Raw genomic sequence first — 8,817 nt, forward strand, 5'->3', positions numbered from 1 at the left:
TATCCTAGAGGGTGTTGACCATGCCAAAGATACCCACACGTGCATCATGGAAGATATTGGAACAAGGAGAAAGAGTTGTTTTCTTATTTCGGGCATGGATTTGGTTGATTGACCTTGCTGGTCCTCAACGGATGAGTCCATGGCTCTTTTATATGGATCCATTGGTTGACCTCGCTAATCTTCAACAGAGATTCCATTTTGATATGTGAATATATTGCTGGTTACTTTGAGCTAGGAACTATCGTAAAGGCCCCCTGAGTGGACAAGTGGTGAGTGGACAGGTGGTGAGTGTTCTGGTTGCCAATGATGCCATAAGTACACCGATGAAGGAATAATTGGAGTTAAGGATTCAACCGGAGATTTTGAGGATTATGATCAGTGACTCTACGATTTCATTAAATGATTGTTTTAAAGATAGCTGAATTTTATATTGGGTGTGTAAGTGGTGTGACTAATTTTAAGTTTGCATGAATACCCAGCTAGGGAGTCTGGGAACTCTTTTCCCTGGTACCTAGGACAAAACCTAACCAAATTCTTAATTGGATCCCATCAATACAGTGGTTGGGCGGTTGGCTAACCCACGGGACTGGATAGGTTGGACTGATGGATCCCTAAATTGAGACTCAATTCTATTATGGTACGATAGATGAAGTAAATCTTGGACAAAATTGTTCTATAGAGGAAAAGAATCAACGGTTGTGCCTCTCAATGAGGAAAAAAGTGTTGGTCTCTATGATCCAAGTGCAATCTTTTCCCTGATCTGACTATGGGACTTACGGGTTTGCGCGATCAGATCAGTTCAGTTAATTAAGGTTTTTGACTACGTTAGAGAAAATTTAGCCTGGAGGAATCCCCCGTGCTTTCCGGGCAAGGGAAGTTTTTCTGGGTTTGGTTTTTGGAAGAACGGATCGATTAGTCTCTTGTCGTGGGTGAGGCCTCGAGTGAGGGACCTTGCCCCGTGCAAGAAGTGCTACTTTCGCTGTTAGTACCCGTGAACTCGTTGCGCGGTGGGGACAAGGATCTTTCAGCTGGTATCAGAGCAAATTGACTAATGTGGATCAATCAAGAAGCCAAAAATGTCAAAAATTTATGAAGTAATAGTAAAAGGTTGTAAAAATTATGTGATAAAATTCATACAAATTGTTATTCAGACTGAAATTCATAAATTGGTAATTGGGTCTTCAGATGGAAGCACTGCAACAATTATATGGAATCCCTAACTTGCTTGAGGCCTTGACATGATGATATTTACCTTATAGTTCCAAGGACCGTCACTACCCGTATATACCGAGGGTATAACTGTAGCTCTTTACTACTACTGGCAATATATATGAGCAAATCTAAGACATTGAAATTATAAGCATAAATGCTATCCAGATGATGAATTCGAATGTGGTTGATATGATTTTTAAATTCTGGTTGAGAACTGATGAGTTGATTTGGATTCTGATTGAAAAATGATGATTCCTGAATTTTGGTTGAAATGTAATAAGCTGAGCAAAACCACAATGAGGATGAATGGGACGAGTCCCTGTGATGATGTTCATAATTGGAATGATGTTAATGACTTCAGCAAATTACTATGAGATTAGTGGATTGTGCTGACAGATTGCTGCTGTTCACACTGGATGGGTGGATGTGATGTAAATAGAGGTGATGCGATATGAGGTGAATAGATGTGATGAGATGTGATGTGAATCAGATAGATGTGAATGGATAGATGGATGTGATGTGAATAGAGGTGATGAGATGTGAGGTGAATAGATGTGATGAGATGTGATGTGAATCAGAAAGATGTGAATGGATGGATGCATGTGATGTGAATAGAGGTGATGAGATGTGAGGTGAATAGATGTGATGTGAATCAGATAGATGTGAATGGATGGATTGATGTGAGGTGAATAGAGGTGATGAGATGTGAGGTGAATAGATGTGATGTGAATCAGATAGATGTGAATGGATGGATGGATGTGATGTGAATAGAGGTGATAATATGTGAGGTGAGTAGATGTGATGAGATGGGATGTGAATCAGATAGATGTGAACGAATGGATGAGATGTGATGTCATGTGAATCAAGATGTAAATGAATGATATGGGATATAAGTGGATGATATGTGATGAAAATGGATGTGAATGTATAAGTGAAGAATGGATGTGGTTATGTAAGTGAAGAATGGATGTGAATGTATATGTGAAGAATGGATGCGAATGAATATGTGAAGAATGGATGCGAATGTGTATGTGAAAGAATGGATGTGGATGTATGTGAAAGAATGGATGTGGATGTGTGTGAAAGAATGGATGTGGATGTGTATGTGAAAGAATGTGATGTGGATGTGTATGTGTATGTGAAAGAATGTGAAGTGATGTAAAGAGATGTGATGTGACATGAATATATGTGGATGTGAAGTGATAGATATGAATGTATGAATAGATATGGGTAATCGTACCTGTGAATGATTGGATGGATGTGGATGAATGAGACGAGATGTGTATGAATGAGATATGATATGGATAGATGTGATGTGATATTATGTATGTGATGGGATGGTGATGAGAATGAATGTGATGGATATGAGTGAATGTGATGTGAATCAGGATGTGAATAAATGAGATGGGATGTCATGTGAATCGGGATAGATGTGAATGATTGAGATGTGAGCTAAAATGGATGTGATGTGGATCGGGGTAGTTATGAATGGATGAGATGTGAATGAATGTGATGTGATGAGATGTGGAGATGGGTAGATGCGAGTGGATGAGATCTAATAAGGATAAATGAGGAAAGATGTGATGAGATGAAAATGATGTGATCGGATGAAAATGATGTGATTGGATGAGATCTGATAAGGATAAATGAGGAAAGATGCGATGAGATGAAAATGATGTGATCGGATGAAAATGATGTGATCGGATGAGAATGGGAATTCTTATGAAATGGATGTGAATTAAATAATGTGGATTAATGTGGAAAGACGAGAGTTCATTTTAGAAACTGTATTTATGACTTATTTTTAAATGATGGTTTTATGTCAAGAATGCTGGGGAAGCATTTTGACCGTCTTGTGAATGAGGTCGTGGAGACCTAATTTGATAAGTTGCAATAGCTGATGGAGAGTCAATGGAGGATGTCTCGCGTAGCAAGGTCGGCCGAGGTCTTGACTAGCCTTAGTTTGATTCAAATGGTGAGCTTCCGGTACGGTGGATGAGGGACCAAGGAAGCGGCCTATGAGTGAAGCGCTAGGTCACGTGCAAAGGATCCAAAGATACCCACAAGTGTGTCGTGGAAGATATTGGAACAAGGAGTAAGAGTTGTTTTCTGAATTCGGGCATGGGTCTGGTTGATCGACCTTGCTGGTCCTCAACGGATGAGTCCATGGCTCTTTTATATGGATCTGTTGGTTGACCTTGCTGGTCCTCAAAACGGATGAGTCCATGGCTCTTTTATATGGATCTGTTGGTTGACCTTGCTGATCTTCAATGGAAATTCTATTTTGATATGTGAATATATTGCTCGTTACTATGAGCTAGGAACTATCGAAAAGGCCCCCTGAGTGGACAGGTGGTGAGCGTTCTGGTTTCCAATGATGCCATAGGTACACCGATGAAGGAATGATTGAAATTAAGGATTCAACTGGAGATTTTGAGGATTATGATCAGTGACTCTATGATTTCATTAAATGATTGTTTTAAAGATAGTTGATTCTGTGAAAAAGGAAATTTCATATTGGGTGTGTAAGTGGTGTGACTAATTTTAAGTTTGCATGAATACTTGGCTATAGGGGACCTGGGAACTCTTTTCCCTAGTACCCGGGACAAAACCTAACCAAATTCTTAATTGGATCCCATCACTAGAGTGATTGGGCAGTTGGCTAACCCACAGGACTGGATAGGCTGGGCTGATGGATCCCTAAATTGAGACTCAATTCTGTTATGGTACGATAGATGAAGTAAATCCCGGATAAAAATTGTTCTATGGAAAAGAATCAACGGTTGTGCCTCTCAATGAGGAAAAAAGCGTTGGTCTCTATGATCCAAGTGCAATCTTTTCCATGATCTGACTATGGGACTTACAGGTTTGGTCAGATCAGTTCAGTTAATTAAGGCTTTTGACTACGTCAGAGAAAAATTATCCTGGAAGAATCACCCGTGCTTCCCGGGCAAGGGAAGTTTTTTCGGGTTTGGTACCACCACAACCACCACAGGCTAAGATCAACCAAGTTGATTATAGAGCCATCTAAAGATATTGATATGGTGCGTGAAGTAGAACTTAGCAGAGAGTACTATAAAGAAGCTATGGAGGTCACACGAGAATTCTATGTCATCCTACAGAATAACACACTAGTACCTGTGTTTCAAATCACGGTACAGTGGAAGGATAAGGATATGAACTCGAACATGAGGAGAGGACCACTACAATGTTTTGGCTACAGAGAGCCGCATCGAATCACTGAGTGCCCAAAAAAGAATGTGGTTCATACACACCAACACCAACAAGTGACTTCTTCACCCAATGACATGCCAGTACTTACTTGTACTAAATGTGGTATTGATCACTTGATCAAGGATTTTCCATATCACGCAAGTGGTTTGGCTTCCACTTCAAATCAGGCCACCATCCAAACCATTAGTGTGTAGCCTAGAAATATCATACCACTCAATGTCTTGACACGAGCTCAAGCCCAATTGGGAGACAAGGGAAAGAACCGACGAGCAGATGCGACTATTTCTAGAACTGGGCGCAGGAGAAGAGTGAAAAAAGTGGGTAAGGGTGACACAAAGGTCACAATCCAAGATGGATCTCAAGAAGATACGATCAACACTGGATCCACCCAAGATGGATCTTAAGAAGATACGATCAACACTGGATCCACCCAATCAAGAGAAGATGGGATCAACCACAAAGGGCCAGACTTGGAGGAGCAAAGGGAGCGACCATTGACTCTTAAAGGAGTTTGTGAGTACCCCAACACCGATGAGGAGATAAGAAAGCTCGAAGATGCCAAGGCATAGTAGAAGAATGTCAACGGCTTCATGAAGCCAAGGTAAGGGCTAACCAGGTCAGGTATACAATGTATCCACGGAACGAGCCAACAAGGGAAAGGAAATTGGATGTACCTACTCCAATTTTAGAAGAAACAAAAGAGGGATCTCAAGCAAACACAATGACGAACAAAAAGTGGTCCGATTGAAGGCAACAAGGGTTAAGGAGGATGGGCTATCCACATCATACGATGGCTCGACGGAAGTCAAGTTGATATTGTGGGACTAGGGGAGGAAGCCAAACCCGTATTCATTTTTGCTAAGGACTTGACTTCAACTGAATAAGAGGAGTTCATTTGTCCTCCTTAAGGAATTTAAGGACTGTTTTGCCTGGAATTACAAGGAGATGTAGGGAGTACCACCTGAGGTAGAGCAGCATATGATTCCAATCATGGAAGGATCAAGGCCAACCATGCAGAAACCATACCAGATGAATCCTAAGTATGCGGTGATTCTAAAGGAGGACATAGACAAGCTCATTGTTGTGGATTTCATTTATGAGATAGAGCACATGTATTGGTTGTCACCAATTGTAATAGTGCCAAAAAAGAATGGGAAGCTTAGGGTATGTGTCGATCTTAAAAAGGTCAACGTAGCAACTATGAAAGAACATTACCCTATACGGAACATGTTTTAGAGAGAGTGGTTGGTGAAGAAGCTTATAGCTTCTTGGATGGATGCTCCAGCTACAATCAGGTGTTCATAGCACCAAAAGACCAACATAATACAGCTTTCAATACAATTTGGGGGACATTTGCATACAAAGTCATACCCTTCAAGCTCACCAATGCCCCAGCAACATTCCAACGATTGATGTGCAGAGCCTTCAAAGACTACTTGGAGAAGTGGTTGGAGGTATTCATTGATGATCTGTGTGCACACTCTTAATGGGTGGACCATCTGGCTTGCTTAAGGTATTCAAGCAATGTCGATTATATCGTATGTCCCTGAACCCTTTAAAGTGCCAATTTTGGGTCAAGCATGGTGTGATATTGGGACACATTGTCTCAAAGAATGGTATATCCACAGATGATAGCTAAGTCAAGTTGATATTGGAGCTACCACCACCCACTAACTATAAAGGTGTGCAAAGATTTATGGGCCACGTTGGGTATTACCATTGCTTCATAATTTTCTATGCTGAAATTGCCAGGCCATTGTACAAGCTACTCATTGTCTTTGAATAGACTGAGGAATTCCAGGAAGCATATGATCGACTGAAGCAGGCATTGGCTAGCATGCCAATTCTCCAGACCCCCAATTGGGACCTCATATTTCATGTGCATATTGATGCATCAAACTTTGCTATTGGTGGATGCGTACTAGCCCAACCTGGTGAGTTCAAATTGGACTATCTAGGTTGCTTCGCTAGTGGTTAATTAAATGATGCAGAGGTGAACTACACCACCACAAAGAGAGAAGGATTGGCCATGGTTTATGTTGTCAAGAAGTATCAACACTACCTATTGGCCAATAAATTCATATTCTTTGTGGACCATCAAGCTTTATTGTACGTAGTGAATAAGCCTTGCACCACGGGAAGAATCACATGATGGTTGCTATTACTGTTGGAATTTGACGTTACAATTATGGTGAGAACAGGGACACAACATGTGTTAGTCGATCATATGTCAATAATTCCAAATGGGGAACCAAGCAGACTGGCATTGAAGATGATCTCCCTGATGCTTATTTGTTCAAACTGGACATGGTACCCGAATGGACCGAGGAGATATCTGATTATCTAGCTCATGGTTTTCTACCAGAAACACCTTGAACAAAGATAAAATGTGGGGGCTTATCAAGCTTGCTGCACCTTATCAATTAATTGCTGGAGAACTATATAAGTTGGGTAAAAATAATGTCCTAAGAAGATGTGTGTGAGAAGATGAGTTCTTCACGATATTGGATAAATCTCATTCAAGGATAGCAGCAGGGCATTTTGCTGGGGAAATCACGGCTCGCAAGGTACTTCAAGCAGGATTATGGTGGCCCACATTGTTCAGAGACGCCATAGAATTTGTCAAAAGGTGCAAAGAATGTCAACATTTTGCTATCCCACAGTAAAGGGACAAGATGTCGCTCACCCCTATTATTGTAAGAAAACCCTTCGAAAAATGGGGAGTAGATTTTGTTGGACCTATTAGTCCAATGGCACATTCATCACACAAGCCAGATATGTGATCATGGTGGCCATGGACTATTTCACCAAATGGGTAGAATTCAGAGCCTCAAAGTGAGATGATGCACGAACAAGTACCCAAAGAGTTTCTTGAGAGTGGAGCCTTTATTGATGTCAAAGGTGAGACCTTGGGTGTCTTCATCATAGTGGTTCCACATGTAGGGAATTTTACCAAGAGGGTGATGATCAGGTTGAAGAAGTGGATGATGTCGATGATGGTGGGGTCGGGCACTTGTTCATACTTGGCATTGAATGCATTCATCAAGGCAATCATGTTTCCTTCAGTGTATGTACTACTAGAAGTGGGGGGACTAAACCAAGGGAAGTTAAACTAGAGCTTTAAGTTCTACTTCTATTCTTAGCGGAATAGGTCCCATGCCTAGCGACAACAATGAATGGGGAGATATGCTAGGCTGATGCAGAGGTGGCATGGGGCCTTGTAGTATTTTGCTCAAATGTGAGGCTTGAGGAGGAAGGCCCTGCCACGCCAAATAGGTTGTTTTCCCATAAGATTGAACGTGATGGACTGGATTTCTAGGTTGGGCCGCCACATGTATCCTTTGCGCTGTGGGTGCGGGTGCTACCTTTTCTAGGCATCTTGCTTGGCATCAATGTAAAGTCTAAGGACATGGATATCCATTCGACCAGTGACTTTCATCAAAGGCATTCATTGGATTTGGCGGCTAAGCAGGATTTGGATTGCCTATTTGAATTTGTGAGATCCAAAGGGTCGCGCTAGGTGAGGGGAATGAGTGGAGGATCCACCTCGTCCTTTTCATGTGGGGGTTAGGGAGGATTTGGCCTTCCTCCCAAGGGAATAGGGGTAGGGAGTGTGGAGGGTTGGGTTTCTTGTTGGAGAGGGGTTTTGGATGTAGAGGGTGTGGTGTCAACAAGGCACCAAGGAGAGTGGGTGGGCACACTGATGATGAAGAAGGTTGGTCATGGGGGAGTAGCATCAGGCCCAATCCAAGATAAAGGGGAGGAAGGTGGCAACAAGGGTGGTGTTGGAGAAGGGGGTGGCAAGGGCACGTGAGGTGGGTGGCATGTGGTGAAGGAAATAGGAGAAGGTGGTTGGGGGATGGGGTTGGTTGGGGGAAGCTCATGCCAGAGAGGAGTTTGGCATGGAGGGTGGGGGGTTTAAGTGGATGTTGGGGGGGGGGGGGTGCTAGTGCAGCTCTTGGGGTGGCTATTGAGAGGGTGAAGTTGTGGGGGGTCATGTGAGTGAGAAGCATGATGAGGGTGTTGGGGGTGAGGTTGCAAAGCATGTGGGTCATCATGGGTGGGGGATCATTGATGTAGTCATTAGCATCATCTCCGTCAATGTCATCTCCCACTAGGGAAACAATAGCAAGTCATTTGGAGAAGAATAAGGCTTTGTCATGTTGAGCCTCTTTGATAGTGAAGTATTGGGGGAAAGCCACATGTGAGTCATCAAACTAGATTATTATGGTGGCTGTAGTAATTGCTAGTTGATGGTAGATCGTGCTATATAGTACAAGGAGGCCTTGGGGGGAGTAGGGTTCGATGGCACATCAATGAAGAGATTTGTAGCCATGTATATGGGGGGGCATCCTTGTTGTTCTGTGTAGG

The sequence above is a fragment of the Cibotium barometz genome, chromosome 29, assembly GCF_041138505.1.
Source record: "Cibotium barometz isolate CiBa-2024 chromosome 29, ASM4113850v1, whole genome shotgun sequence".
NCBI lineage: Eukaryota > Viridiplantae > Streptophyta > Polypodiopsida > Cyatheales > Cibotiaceae > Cibotium > Cibotium barometz.